At 35.8% G+C, this 15,922-nt stretch overlaps 1 long non-coding RNA gene across 1 annotated transcript in view; it reads right to left on the minus strand.

Annotated features, from left to right (window-relative positions):
• LOC141584809 (uncharacterized) overlaps window positions 1-15,922 on the minus strand; it is a 499,778-nt gene that overhangs the window by 22,364 nt on the left and 461,492 nt on the right. Inside the window, exons 4-5 of the long non-coding RNA XR_012518004.1 lie at window positions 10,265-10,364; window positions 9,321-9,492 (exon numbers count right to left, since the gene is read on the minus strand). This is a non-coding gene — a long non-coding RNA (uncharacterized LOC141584809). The remainder of the gene's footprint in view (window positions 1-9,320; window positions 9,493-10,264; window positions 10,365-15,922) is intronic.

Below are 15,922 nucleotides of genomic sequence, written 5' to 3' on the forward strand. Positions count from 1 at the left end.
TTTGGTCTTTATCAGTGTTAATCACTATGCCAGTAGCCTATAGGTCCATGGTACAATTTAAACATTATTGTTCCTACAAATTTAGTTTTACTGAACCCACATTTTGAGCATATATGCCAGTCAATGAGCAACCCTGGTCTTTTGGAAACAGTCATTAATAATACCATTAGTATATTGTCCCTGTGATTGAAGGGTTCAGTGTATTTGGGGAGAAATTACAACAATAATTACCGTAACGTAAGTATGCAAAGACTGCTACCAGATAATAGGGGTAATTTCTAAGTTTTTCTCTTTTTATGATGATGTGGTTATAGGCCTAATAAAAAATAATGTGGAAGAAAATACATTTGAGGGGTCCTGGAAATGTAAGTAGGAGAAAAAAGCAGAAATAGACTTAACCTAAAAAACGGTGGGACACATGTAGGACACACTGACTAAAGAAAAAATCAGCAGAGGCACACGATTCCTTGCTTAGGCAATAGCCAGGTTGTGTTAGAGAAACACTGTAGAAATTCCAGGGTCTATGCTATAACCCTTACAATATAGCATTGAATAAAATTAACTTAGCACAAGATAATTAAGATGTGAAAACAACAAAACACAAAGGTTCTTAAGACTTCACTATCCAAGCACGAATAATTTCAGTTCTCCTATTGAGCTGATCTTTATTCTCATTCCCAGTTTGTCCAATCATTGCTCAAAGCTTACTATCCAAGGTAAAAAAAAAAAAATCTCATATTTTAAATATACATAGTGTATCTCTTTGGTTATTGTGAGGGATGCCATACAAAATATAGGATGTCCAGTTAAATTTGAATTTCCAGTGAATAACAATTTTTATTGTAGCTATATTTCTAGTTTTTGTCTCATCTTTTTCTCTGTTATACTGTGAGTAATGTTACTTTTTAAAAAAAATTACTTAGCTGCTTTTAATAATTGCTGTTATCATGGTTTTCTAAAATTTGGTTAACATATCCTTTGGAGTGATTTTTTAAATTATAATTGACTTTGGATTGCTACAGTGCCTAATCTGTATACCCTATACACTATAACTGTATTTCAAATACTATATTTTTACCTCTACAAAGCTGGGCAGTTCTATAGATTGTGGATATAAAGAAAGTGCCAGAAAGGTATGAGTATGTATTTTTATCACTCCACTAACTGCTTTCTATATATTATGAAAATTTATACTTATAAAATTTCAGTGATCCTTTAACCCCAAAGCACTTTGCACACTAATTGTGGTTAGTGCTTCTCATAGCAAAATGTAATGAAGATTTCAAAAGTGGAAGCCCTGCTTCAAAAATTATTACTCAAATGCTTGGGCATATACATTTACTTATATAAACATGACACAGCTATATACTTCCTCTATGCATCTGTGTGCACACACACTCATGTGGTAAATATCATTTTTAAGGTCTAGTATGGCTTCCTGTAACATAATTTTTAAAAATGTCTTACTATAGTCTTGAGGCTCTGGCTTGAGGCTAGCCAGTTTTTCTTCTTAAACAGCCAATTAAGTCCATATTTCTGTCCATTTCCCTTTGGGGCTGTCACACAGCAGGCCACTATATACACTTGTTCTGTTTCCCAGAGCTTGCTGAAATTATTTAAGTTAGGCAGTTCTAACTCTGCTTGCCCTGCCTCCCTTTTTCCTTCCTGCGAAAAACACGATGCATGAGCGTGTCCACAGTTCCCCTCTCTCGTTTTGCCTCGACATTGGTTGCTGTGCTTCCCCTGAGTGGCCCTGTGTGATATGCCCTTCATTCTCTCAGGGCAATGTGTGCATAAAAACTGTACGTCTGATTTACCTTTCTTGATCTGTATCTGACTTCACCATACCTCACCTGAGGTAACGTGGTTAAAACATGCCAGGTGTTCTTTGTCCTAGACCAGGAGCTATTATAACCAGGTAAATGACCAAACTTACAAGGGTTGATCTAATTTTAATAAAACAATACCAAAAACCTATTTAGTGTACTTACACTATTTTTTACTTTCTGCATTTTCATCTAACTGGAATGAAGGTAAGTATGACCCTGTAACTCCTTTATTGAAAGGAGAAGTAATTATTTTTTAAAATAGTCTGTGAAGAATACATTTTAGTATAGAACTCATTATGAATGCAGTCTAGTTTTGTATGTAGAAAGGAATTGATTCTAGTTTTTGAAGTGGAAGGGATTTAAATCAGAAAGTTAGAAGCTTATGAAACTTTTAGAAGGAAGGGGTGTGAAGAGAAAAGAATAATAAAGCTAAAGCAAGTAACACCTAGCGTTCAGAAATTTGGAAATGGCAGAAACCGCTTCTGATGAACTCAACTGTCTGTAGCACCAAAGCAGATGATTTGCCAGAGGCTGCTCAAAACTACTTGTAAAAAAATTATTTCATGATGTCTGCTGAAGCCTTCACATGCTTGCCAATCCCACATCAGGCTTGTTTTGTGTCTTTCAAATCTTGTGAGGTATGGCTTTCCTTGGCAATTTTCAACTTGAAATTCTGCTAGCAGTGTTTGTAGAGTGTGTAGTTTTATAATATCCCAGCCCTGTGATAGGAGAACACTGGCAAAGAAACAGCCTGGCCTGCTACCCCATTCCCTATCAAGCATCCATCCCAGCCTCTTGGCAATATTCAGTTTAAAAGAACAATGTCAACTGGAGTGGTGTTCTTTATAAGCAACTGAAATCATGCCTCATGCAAACTAAGATTCATTCTCTGAAAAAGGAGAGACCGTAGCATAATCACTGTTTTCGTCTAAGTATGTTGTTTATTTTGCCCCTTTTCAGTCAGAATCCTCCTTTGATTTACTAGAAGACAGTATTTTAAGTATCACTAACACACCTTATAGAAAATAGCAAGGGAAAGAAAAAAATGGCTAATATTATAGAAATGTATGCCTAAAAGCATAGAAGAAAATAATGCTCAGTTACTACACATCTTGTTTGAAGTTGTTAATGCAGCCATGATTGTTAGTAAAACTGCTTTTCTCTGCTGGGAACAGTGGCTCATACCTGTAATCTCAGCACTTTGGGAGACTGAGGTGGGCGGATCATTTGAGGTCAGGAGTTTGAGATCAGCCTGACTAACACGGTGAAACCCCATTTCCACTAAAAATACAAAATTAGCTGGGTGTGGTGGTGCATTCCTGTAATCCCAGCTATTCCAGAAGCTGAGGCAGGAGAACTGATTGAACCCAGGAGACAGAGGTTGCAATGAGCAGAGATTGCACCACTGCACTCCAGCCTGGGCTATAGGGTGAGTGAGACTCCATCTCAAAACAAAACGAAAAACTGCTTTTGTCTACTGTCTTCATTAGTTTCTTTTGTCATTTTTTAAACAAATGATCACAAACCTAATTTTTCAAGAGTCTGATTTGTTATGCCTGGATTCCTAATATTATTTCATTAATCACTACCTCCATTAATTCTCTTACTGCTGACTATGAGAAAATGAAAAGGTGCTCTCTCTGGATTCCAGGTATTTTCTTCATCTTCATTATGAAGCACTGCCCCTACTTTAATATCCCAAAGCAGCTGTCCCCAACCTTTTGGGTACCAGGGATCAGTTTCATGGAAGACAATTTTTCCACAGAGCGGGTGGGGGCGGATGGTGAGGATGTTTTCAGGATGAAACCGATTCACTTCGGATCATCAGGCATTAGAAGTAGACTCTCATAAAAGCGTGCAATCTAGATCTCTCGCAGCACAGTTCACACCATTGTTCCTGCTCCTATGAGAATCTAGTGCCCCCGCTGATCTGCCAGACTGATACCAGTCCATGGCCTGAGGGTTGGGGATCCCTGCCCCAAAGGGCACGGTAACTTGCCATTTGTTTCAGTGGCGCAAATAGAACAAATCAACTCGCTATGAGTCACAGATTCCAATTCAATAGAAACACTGTTTGCAGAATGATAAAAGCAATCCTCTGCTGGCAACAAGAATGAACGAGTCTATAGTCAAGAATGGGAGGGAAAATTTCTGCAATGGTGTTACTGGGCAGTAATGTAAGGGGTCAGCCAGACTTCACTAATTCCTAGACCTGTACAATATCATATATTAACTACTGTTCAAAATGCTGCACATCTTGAAGCATAGGACTGCAAATTCTCAAGCTGTCTCCCTGCTGTCTGTGAGCCAGACTTCAATATTCCACCATTTTCAACATTTCTCAGTGATTTGAAATGTGCTATCAGTGAACTTTACTGGTGTATGCATATTGTCTCAATATTTGGTTGTAAAATACTTTCTTGATCACAATCCAAGATATAATTTAAACCATGACAGGGAGTAAGGCACTTTGTAAGATTAGATTTTGGTGCTTGGCAAAACTATATCTGACAGTCAAAAAAACCAAATTCATATCCAGGATAATTGCCAGTTCTGGTGACAAAACAATCGTCATCATCATCACAGAAGGGGAATAATGGAATTGACCTGCCACTAGGAGACCTTAAAAAATAAATCCTGCTGAATGTTGCCATGTTGGATTAAGCATTGGCCTCTAATGCTGCCAGGTTGGTATTCAGCAGCAACAATCCAATCTGCCTTACTGAGAGGAAGTCCATGTTGATGAGTCAATGCTCATTATTTCTGCAACTGTGATCGCTTTTGTTAAAGTCTATTGAATAAGATCTCTATAACTAGAAAAAAATGGAATGATATCCATATGGCAGGATACCTTGTTCATCTGACTAATGAGGATCTTCTATATTGGTGCCCTTTTGTTAGTGGCCCTATGAGTTAAATACATTAATTCTCAGCTGTGTATATACCACTTCCACAGAATTGTCATCAAATATTTTACATTTGCAGACTGTGCATCCATCCTTATAAGACCTATATTCTGATTACTTTCCTTCTGAATTAAGTAGGCAAATAAGTGGCTTAAATGTTTGCCCCCAGAGGTAACTTAGATTTTCCAATGGTCAAGCCATGCTCCTTACTCCACTGAATGGGACTATAATGTAATACCAGTACCCTTCCAATTGCTGCCAGTGTGTGTGAACTGAGCTTTTGTTATTCAAACAGCTAGTCACGGAAATAGTTTCATGAAACTGTATGTGTGGATTGAGAGAAAAGTGGGTGAACAGAGCAGGAAATGACACCACTGAGTCTAAAACACCTGCTCATATAAATTACTGTCACTTCAGGGACATTTTGAATCCATCACATATATACAACTTCCAATTACAGATAGAGTACTTCCAAACAACTTTATGGTTTGGTGGGTTAGATAATATCTATTTCATTTTGGTGGCTCAAGTTACATGGTCACTTGCATTTGATGGTCAAACTTTCACTCCTTGTTATGTCCCAGTAGCAAAGCAGGACGTGTTTCACAAATAGAGCATTGAAGAAGTCATCAGTGTCTGAACTTGAGCTATTTAGTGTCAAATTTTGTCAACACAGAAAATGAAGCCATTCAGGGATGAACTTAACTTTGTCCAGGCTTATAACGTATAAAAGTGGTATATAAATCCAGAAGGCTGATCTATTATCTATGTGATCTCAGTAAGTGACCATGGTTAATATGTTATTTCTCTGTTGTCTAATCCTTTGAAAATTTAGTCTATATAGAGTTGCATTGCAACTCCATTTTAACTAGAATGTTTACTCAGAATATTCTGTTCTCTAAGCTATCTTAGACATGTTTTAAAACTGTATATAGGTAATATAGATCTACCAAGTGACATTCTTTCTTTGATTGCTTATGTTCTTTTGAAATGTACTTTATGAGATTCTTAAAAAGATCTTAAATATGCATAAAAAGGTAGACCAATGACTTGGAGTCTTTTTTTCTGACAAGGTCAAGGCTCTAGAAACAACCTTTCCAATCCTAGCACAGTCTTTGGTCTGCACATGTTTACAAAGGCAAATAAAAGCAGAGAGCACAGCTAATTTATACTCCTTAAATAACATAAGCTTATATTTGTATAGACAATTTCTTACGTAGTAAATTTATTTCTTTCTGCAGATTCTGTTTTCATGTTTTGTCAGTCGAATCCCAGTGTGAAGATGGGTGAATAAAACTATCATTTATTCACCAAAAAAAAAAAAAAAGAAACAAAAAGACTTATTTTCAGAAGAAGGTATGGCTTTGCTTCACACTGGGCAAAGAGCAAGCTTTGTGAATCTGACAGGGGCTTGCCTAAAATTTCCTGGAGCATCCGATATGCCCCAAATATTTAGGACACTATTTAATCAGCTGGGTCCTAAATACCAAGTAGCAAAACAGCTTGCTCCTACAAACTAGAACAGCTGTAGATCTTTATCTGGCTTATGGCATCATTTAAAACTTGCAACCCTACTATTTAATCAATCAAAGCAGCACATACAGAGGAATTATATGTTCCTTCTATAATCTAGAGTCTCACTAAAAATCTGTCCATTTCTTAGTAGCAGGTACTGTAATATATTAAGTAGCTATTATTTTATTTTATTGTGGTTTTACACATATATAAATAAAAATTACCATTTTAATCACTTTTTAGTGTACAAGTCTATAGCATCAGTTATACTCACAATATTTTCCAACCATCACCACTATCTCTTATTAAATTTTTTTCCAACACCCCAAACAGAAACTCTGTACCAATGAAACAATAACTCCCCACTCTTTTTCCCCTAGCTGCTAAACTCTAATCCACTGTCTATATGAATTTGTCTAATCTAGATATTTCATAAAAATCGAATCATACAATATTCTTTTGTGTCTGCCTAATTTTATGCAGCATGTTTTCAAGATTCATCCATGTTATAGCATGCATCAGAATTTATTTTTATTATGGAATATTCCATTGTATGTATAGATCTCCTTTTGTTTATCCATTAATCTGTTGCTAGACACAAATTGCTTCCACCTTTTGGCTGTGATGAGTAATGCTGCAGTGAACACCAGCCTACAGGTAAATGTTTGAGTCTCTGCTTTCTATTACTTTGATTATATACGTATCCTAGGAGTTGAATTGCTGGGTCATATTTATAGCATGTTGTCTTTCCTAGGGAATGTTCCATGTGCACTTGAGGAGAAAGTGTATTCTGTTGTCGACTGGAGTGTTTTATGTCTGTTAGGCCTAGTTGATTTATAGTATTGTTTAAGTCCTCTATTTCCTTACTGATTTTCTGTCCAGATGCTCTGTCCATTATGGAAAGTATTGAAGTCTCTATTATCATAGAACTGACTGTTTTTCTCTTCAATTCTGTCAGTGTTTGCATCATGTACTTTGTGGCTCTGTTTGGTGTATGTATGACCATAATTGTTACAGCTTCTTGATGATTTGATCCCTTGATCAATATAAAATGTTCTTTGTCTCTTATGAGACTTTGACTTAAAATCTGTTTTTTTGTGGTACTAATATAGCCACCCTACATCTCTTGGTGACTATTTCCATGAATTATCTTTTTCTGTACTTTTAACCTCTTTTTGTCTTTGATTTAAGGAGACTCTCTTACAGTAAAGCCCTGGATGATGTTTTCTGTTCTGCTAACCTTTGCCTTTTGATTGAAGACTTTAATCCACTAACATTTCAAGTGAGTACTAATAAGGAAATAATTACTTCTGTCATTTTGCCAGCTTTTTGGCCATTTTCCCCACTGTTACAGCTTTCCTGTGTATTTAGTGTATTTTTTTATTGCATTTTAGGTTTTGGGGTACATGTGAAGGACATGCAAGATTGTTGCATAGGTACACACATGGCAGTGTGGTTTGCTGCCTTCCTTCCCCTAACCTGTATCTGTCATTTCTCCCCATGCTATCTCTTCCCACCTCCCCACCCCCCATCCCTCCCCTGTTTCATTGTTCAACACCTGCCTATGAGTGAGAACATGCGGTGTTTGATTTTCTGCTCCTGTGTCAGTGTGCTGAGAATGATGGTTTCCAGGTTCTTCCATGTCCCTACAAAGGACAGGAACTCATCGTTTTTGATGGCTGTGTAATATTCCATGGTGTATATGTACCACATTTTCCCTATCCAGTCTATCATCGATGGGCATTTGGGTTGGTTCCAGGTCTTTGCTACTGTAAACAGTACTGCAATGAACATTCGTGTGCACGTGTCCTTATAGTAGAATGATTTATAATCCTTTGGATATATACCCAGTAATGGGATTGCTGGGTCAAATGGGATTTCAATTTTTAGGCCATTGAGGAATTGCCACACTGTCTTCCACAATGATTGAACTAATTTACACTCCCACCAACAGTGTAAAAGTGTTCCTATTTCTCCACATCCTCTCCAGCATCTGTTGTCTCCAGATTTTTTAATGATCGCCATTCTAACTGGTGTGAGATGGTATCTCAATGTGGTTTTGATTTGCATTTCTCTGATGACCAGTGATGATGAGCATTTTTTCATATGTTTGTTGGCCTCCTGTATGTCTTCTTTTGTAAAGTATCTGTTCATATCCTTTGCCCATTTTTGAATGGGCTTGTTTGTTTTTTTCTTGTAGATCTGTTTTAGTTCTTTGTAAATTCTGGATGGGTAGACTGCAAAAACTTTTTCCCATTCTGTTGGTTGCCGATTCACTCTACTGACTGTTTCTTTTGCCGTGCAGAAGCTGTGGAGTTTGATTAGGTCCCATTTGTCTATTTTGGCTTTTGTTGCCATTGCGTTTGGCGTTTTGGTCATGAAGTCCTTGCCTACACCTATGTCCTGAATGGTTTTGCCTAGACTTTCTTCTAGGGTTTTCATGGTGTTAGGTCTAAAGTTTAAGTCTTTAATCCATCTGGAGTTAATTTTGGTGTGTCAGGAAGGGGTCCTGTTTCTGCTTTCTGCACATGGCTAGCCAGTTTTCCCAACACCATTTATTAAACAGGGAGTCCTTCCGCCATTGCTTGTTTTTGTCAGGTTTGTCGAAGATCGGATGGTTGTAGATATGTTGTATTTCCTCTGAGGCCTCTGTTCTGTTGGTCTATACCTCTGTTTTGGTACCAGTACCATGCTGTTTTGACTACAAGGCTATAGTAATCAAAACAGCATGGTACTGGTACCAAAACAGAGGTATAGACCAATGGAATAGTGTATTTTTTAATAATGAACCATTTTAGTTCCCTTCTCACATTCTTATATGCACATTTTTACTACAATGTAGATTTAGTGTCAAATTTAATTCCATAGCATACAAAACTTGATCCAGTAAAGCCACGTCTTCCCTTTTATATTGCTTTTGTCACAAATTACCTTTTTATATTGTTTGCTTAATAAATTTGAATTATAATTTTTATTCATTTTTGTTTAAATCTATGTATGCAATTAAAAAGTAGAGCTACAAATAAGAAATAGAAAACACTGGCTTTTATATATTTTCCCATGTACTTACCTTTACTGAAGATAATTTATTTCTTCATACAGCTTTTGGCTGCTGTCTAGTGTCCTTTCATTTTAAATAAAGTAATATGTTGTTGATAATGTATATAGCCATATGTATCCATGTCCTAGAGTAATAATCACAGGGTATATTTAAAATCCCACTGAGCTGATAATCAGTTGAGCTAAAAAAAAAAAAAAAAAAAAGAAAAGAAAAACTTAACTTATCTTTCATGTTTATAAGCCCCATGCAGACTGAGAGATCACAATTTAGATCTCTGAGAATTTGCAATTCACTTCTTTCTCTTAACGTACAATAATCCAACTAGTAGCTACAGATCACTGTTTAAAAACCTAGGAGATTATTTATGGTAAATATTTATTGAAGTATTTTAAGAATCTCCTTTTAGGGAAACAAGTATCCTCTTTATTAGAGGAGCTTTAAATCTACTTACTGGCTTCGTTTTAGAAATCGGATTGAATATTATGCTCTATTTTGGGGTAAATGAATTATCTGTTTCTATAAGGTACTGAATTTTTTTTTTTTTTAAGCTCGATCACAGATCAAGGAATTATTTAGATGACTATTTATTTCAGCAACAGGAACGCTATGACTTATTTAGCCTCACCAAACACTATGCACAGGTCACACAAATTTGGTTGTACCTCCAGATCTACTATCCAATATACTGTACTGTGTATCTGATGTTTAACAGCTATGATTTAATTGCTGTCACTCTGGAACACAGCTTTTATAAATTAAATTCAGAATTTTGTCAAAGTTTCTATCTTATTGCTGAACTGCAGAAGACAGCCACTACAAAGCATTTTAATGATGCTGGCGATCTTGATAATATGTATTATAACATCTGGATGAAGAAAATGTCCTCCACATATTTTCTCCCAGCAATGATGTATGACAAAATGCACAGAGTACTGCCAATCAAGAATACCCACCTGAGCATTGGTTGCTGGTACTTTCATTGGAGCTAGGTCTTGTGGACATTGTTGATTACCACAAAGCTGACTTAAGTTTTCATCCCTTCCAGATGTTAAGCTGGTAAGAATTTTTTTAAAATAAAAAACGAGTTTAATTTACTTGAGTACATAATAGTTGTATATATTTATAGATACACAAGATGTTTTGACAGGGCCATGCAATGCGTAATAATCAGATCATGGAGAATGGGCTATGCATCCCCTTAAGCATTCATCCTTTGTGTTATAAACAATTCTATTCTTAATAATTTAATCATACATTTAAAAATAACTAACTATAGTCACCCTATAGTGCTATCAAACAGTAGCTCTCATTCATTTCTTCTATTGTTTTTTGTACCCACTGACCATCCACACACCTACCCCAACCCTCCCACTATATATCTCAAACCTGGTAACCATTGTTCAACCCTCTGTGAGTTCCATCATTCTGATTTTTAGATCCCCAAAATAAGTAGGAAGATGAGATGTTTGTCTTTCTGCACCTAGTTTACTTAACAAAATGACCTCCACTTCCTTTCATGTTGTTGCAAATGACAGGATCTCATTTTTTTATGGCTGAATAGTAATCCATTGTACACAAGTAACACATTTTCCTCATCCATTCAGCTATTGTTGGACATTTAGGTTGCTTCCAGATCTTGGCTTTTGTGAACAGAGCTGCAACAAACATGGGGAGCAACCATCTCCCTGATATACTGATTTTCTTTCTTTGGGTATATACCCAGCAGAGGGATTGCTGCATCATATGAGAGCTCTATTTTTAGTTGTTTGAGAAACCTCCACACTGTTCTCCATAGTGGTTGTACCAGTTTACATTCCCATCAACAGCCTAAGAAGGTTTCCTTTTCTCCATAGCCTTGCCAGCATTTGTTACTGCCTCTCTTTGCATATAGGCCATTTTAACTAGAGTGAGAAGATATTTCATTATAGTTTTGATTTGCATTTCTCTGAGGATCAATGATGTTGAGCACCTATTCATGTGTCTGTTTGACATTTGTAGGTTTCCTTTAGAGAAATGTCTATTCAAATCTTTAGCTTATCTTTTGACCAGATTATTAGATTTTTCCTATAGAGTTGAGCTCCTTACATATTTTGGTTATTAATTCCTTGTCCAATGGGTAGTTTGAAAATGGGTTCCTCCATTCTATGGGTTGTCTCTTTACTTTCTTCATAGTTTCCTTCACTGTGCAAAAGTTTTTTTTTAATTTGACAGGATCATATTTGTCCATTTTGTTTAGAATGCCTGAGCCTATGAGGTATTATTCAAGGAATTATGGCCCAGTCCAGTATCTTAGAGATCTCCCCAATGTTTCCCTGTAGTAGTTTCATGGCTTGAGGTCTTAGATTTAAGTCTTTAATCTATTTTGTTTTGATTTTTCTATATGGTGAGATGTAGGTGCCTACTTTCCTTCATTTGCATACAGTTTTCCCGGACCATTTGTTGAAAAGACTGGCTTTCTTGACTCTATGTTCTTGGTACCTTTGTTGAAAATGAGTTCACTGTAGGTGTATGGATTTATTTCTGGATTTTCTATTGTATTCCTTTGGTCTATGTGTCATTTTTTGTGCTAGCCATTTGGGTTACTATAGCTCTGTTGCATAGTTTGAAGTGAGGTAATGTGATTCCTCCAGTTTGCTTAGGATAGCTTTGGCTATTCTCTGTTTTTTTGAGTTCTAAATTAAGATAGATTTTTTTCTGTTTCTGTGAAGAATGTTGTTATTTTGATAGGGATTGCACTGAATCTGTACATGGCCTCAGGTAGTACAAAAATTTGAAGAATATTGATTCTCCTAATTCATGAACATGAATATTTGTCCTTCTTTTTGGTGTCCTCTTCAACTTCTTTTATCAGTGTTTTACAGTTTTCATTATAGAGATTTTTCTCTTCTTTGGTTCATTCCTAGGTAGTTATTTTATATGTCGTTATTGTATGTGGCATAACTTAAAATTTTTTAGACTGTTTGCTGTTGCCATATAGAAATGCTACTGAATTTTTTGTTGATTTTTTGTCTGGCAACTTCTACTTGAATTCTACTAGTTTTCCTGGGGAATCTTTATAGGTTTTTCCTAATATGAGATTATATCATCAGCAAACAAGGTGACATCATTTGATTTCTTTTCCAATATGAATTCCCTTTATATATTTTTCTCTTGTCTGATTGCTCAAGCTGTCTTCTAGTAGTATGCTGAATAACATTAGTGACACTAGACATCCTTGTCTTGTTCCAGATCTTAGAGGAAAGGCTTTCAGTTTCTCCCTATTCAATATATTAGCTATGTCTGTAATATGCAGCTTTTATTATATTGAAGTATCTTCCTTCTATATACTATATTTAAGGTTTTTATCATGAAAAGTTGAATTTCATCAAATGCTTTTCCATCATCAATTCAAATAATGTTTTTGCCCATTATTTTGATATTATGTATTACACTGATTAATTTGCATATGTTGAAGCAACTTTCCATTCCAGAAATAAAACCCATTTGGTCATGATGAATGTTATTTTTAATGTATTCTGAAATTCAGTTTGCTAGTATTTTGCTGAGGATTTATTTTTGGTCAACATTCATCAGAAATATTGGTCAATAGTTTCCTTTTTTGATTTGCCTTTGGTTTTGGTATCAGTAATACTGGCCTTGAGGAATGAGTCTGGAAGTATTTCTTCCTTCTCTATTTTTTAGAATACTTTGACTAGGTTTGGTATTAGTTCTTCTTTAAATGTTTGGTAGAATTCATCAGTGAATCCATAGGGTTCTAGGCTTTTCTTTACTGGGAGACTTTTAATTAAGGCTTCAGTCCTGTTACTTGTTACTAGTTTTTTCGGGTTTTGAATTTCTTCCTGGTTCAATCTTAGTAGGTTGCATGTGTATAGGAATTTGTCCATTTTGACTAGGATTCCAATTTATTGGCATATAGTTGCTCATAGTAACCACTGATGATACTCTGAAATTCTGAGGTACCAATTGTAATGTCTCCTTTATTGTCTCTGATTTTATTTGGATCTTCTCTCTCTTTTGTCTAATTAAACTTGTAAGCTTTAACGTTTCAAAAAAACAAAGCTTTTTTATATTGATCTTTTGTATTTTCTTCATTTTATTTTATTTCTGCTCTAATCTTTATTATTTCTTCTACTAATATTGGGTTTATGTTGTTTTTCTGGCCCTTTAAGATGTATAATTACATGGTTCATTTGAAGTTTTCTTTTTTTTTGATGTAAGCACTTACAGCTACAAACTTCCCTGTTAGTACTGCTTTTGCTGGATTCCATACATTTTGGTATGTTGTGTTTTCACCATCGTTTATTTCAAAAATGTTTTGATTTTCTTAATTCTTCACTAAGGAGCATATAGTTTAATGTACATGTATTTGTTTAGTTTCCCAAATTCGTCACTATTGATTTCTAGTTTTATTCCAGTGTGGCTGGAGAAGATGCTTGATATTATTTCAATTTATTTTGAATATTTTAAGACTTGTTTTGTGACCTAACATGTGGTCTATCCTTGAGAATGATCCATGTGCAGGGACAAGAATGTGTATTCTGCAGCTCTTAGATGAAATATTCAATCCCTTTGTTGTACAGTGCATGTTAAGCTTGATGTTTTATTGTTTATTTTCTGCCTGGAAGATGTGTCCAGTGGTGAGAATGGGGTCTCCATCTATTACTGTGTTGAGACCTATCTCTCTCTGTAGCTCTAATAATATTTGCTTTATATATCTGGGTACTCAGTGATGGGTGCATATATATTTTAAATTACTATATTATCCTGTGGAATTGACCCCTTTATTATTCAGTGGCCTTCTTTGTTTTTTCTTATATTAGAAAAAAAAAAAGGTTTCAAGTCCAAAATTATAAGTTTCGTGACTTTCGCTCCTTTTTGGTTTCCATTGGCACAGAATATCTTTTTCCATCCCTTTATTTTCAATCACATGTATATTCATAGATGAAGTGTGTTTCTTGTAGAACACTGGTAAGAGTTTTCCTTTTTCATTCATTCAGCCAGCCACTCTCTGTGTATGTTCATATAAATTCTGGAATCTTTTTTCCATTTTATTTTTATTTTAAAAAATAAAAAATTGCCGGGCACGGTGGCTCAAGCCTGTAATCCCAGCACTTTGGGAGGCCGAGGCGGGTGGATCACGAGGTCAAGAGATCGAGACCATCCTGGTCAACAAGGTGAAACCCCGTCTCTACTAAAAATACAAAAAGTAGCTGGGCATGGTTGTGCGTGCCTGTAATCCCAGCTACTCAGGAGGCTGAGACAGGAGAATTGCCTGAACCCAGGAGGCGGAGTTTGCGGTGAGCCGAGATCGCGCCATTGCACTCCAGCCTGGGAAATAAGAGTGAAACTCCGTCTCAAAAAAAAAAAAAAAAGTTGGCACTCTGATAGGAATAACACTGAAACTTTACATTGCTTTGGGGAGGATGGCCATTTTGACAATATAGATTCACCCTGTTCATGACCATGGAATATTTTTCCACTTGTTTATTTCATCTGTTTTCCATGAGCACTGTTTTGTAATTCTCATTGTAGATATTTTCCCCCTTTCTAGTTAGCTGTATTCCTCGATATTTTATTATTTTTGTGGCTATTGTGAAAGAAATTACATTCATCATTTGGCTCAGGTTGGATGTGCTGATTAATCGAAATGCTACTGATTCGTGATTTGACTTTGTATTCTGAAACTTGACTAAAGTTGTTTATCAGTTCCAGGAACCTTTGGGCAAAGACTGAGTTTTTTCAGGTATAGAATTACACTGCCTACAGAGTGATAGTTTGATGTCCTCTCTTTCTATTTGGATGCCTTTTATTTCCATCTTTTAGCTGATTGCTCTGGCTAGGACTTCCAAGACTATGTTGAATAGGAATGGTCAAAGTGGGCAGCTTTGTCTTGCTCCAGTTTTCAAGGGCAATGTTTCCAGTTTGTGTGCATTATGATGCTGGCTATGTGTCTGTCATAAATGCCTATTATTCTGATTTATGTACTGTTGATGTCTAGTTTTGTGAAGAGTTTTTATATGTTACGAGATACTAAATTTTATCAAAAGGCTTTTCTTGCATCTATTGGGGTAATCATGTCATTTTTGGATTTTGTATTTATGCAAATTAGCCACATTTCAATTGCTAACTACTTGTCTTGCTAACTTTTGTACCACATAGGATATTACTGCTATAGAAAATTTCTATCATGACCAAAAATTCTGTTGGACAGCATTGCACTAGATTATTGAAAGTAGTGATTTTTCTATTCTAACCCATTTTTTCCTCAAATGAATTCAATGTGAACAGGCTCATTTACAATTTCTTCAATCTCTGTTTATCAGAATTATAGAATTTAAAAAATAAATTTTGAACTGAATTACAGTACAAAGTTATTTGACAGTCTTAAAAGTTAAATTGTCATACAATATAAAATTTAATAAGGGATTTGAAATGATTACAGTATTTGAAACTTCAGCTCTTAGAAATGTCAAATACACTACAGTAAAAGACTCCACAGGTGCTCAGGTAGTGAATCGTATGAAGAGGATACACAAACCGTGAGCTCAGGAAAATGCAGCATAAGGTTGGGCCAGTGCCCATGATTGGCAATCCCCCGTCAGGGGCACTGG

Source organism: Saimiri boliviensis, chromosome 6 (assembly GCF_048565385.1).
Source record: "Saimiri boliviensis isolate mSaiBol1 chromosome 6, mSaiBol1.pri, whole genome shotgun sequence".
Classification (NCBI taxonomy): domain Eukaryota; kingdom Metazoa; phylum Chordata; class Mammalia; order Primates; family Cebidae; genus Saimiri; species Saimiri boliviensis.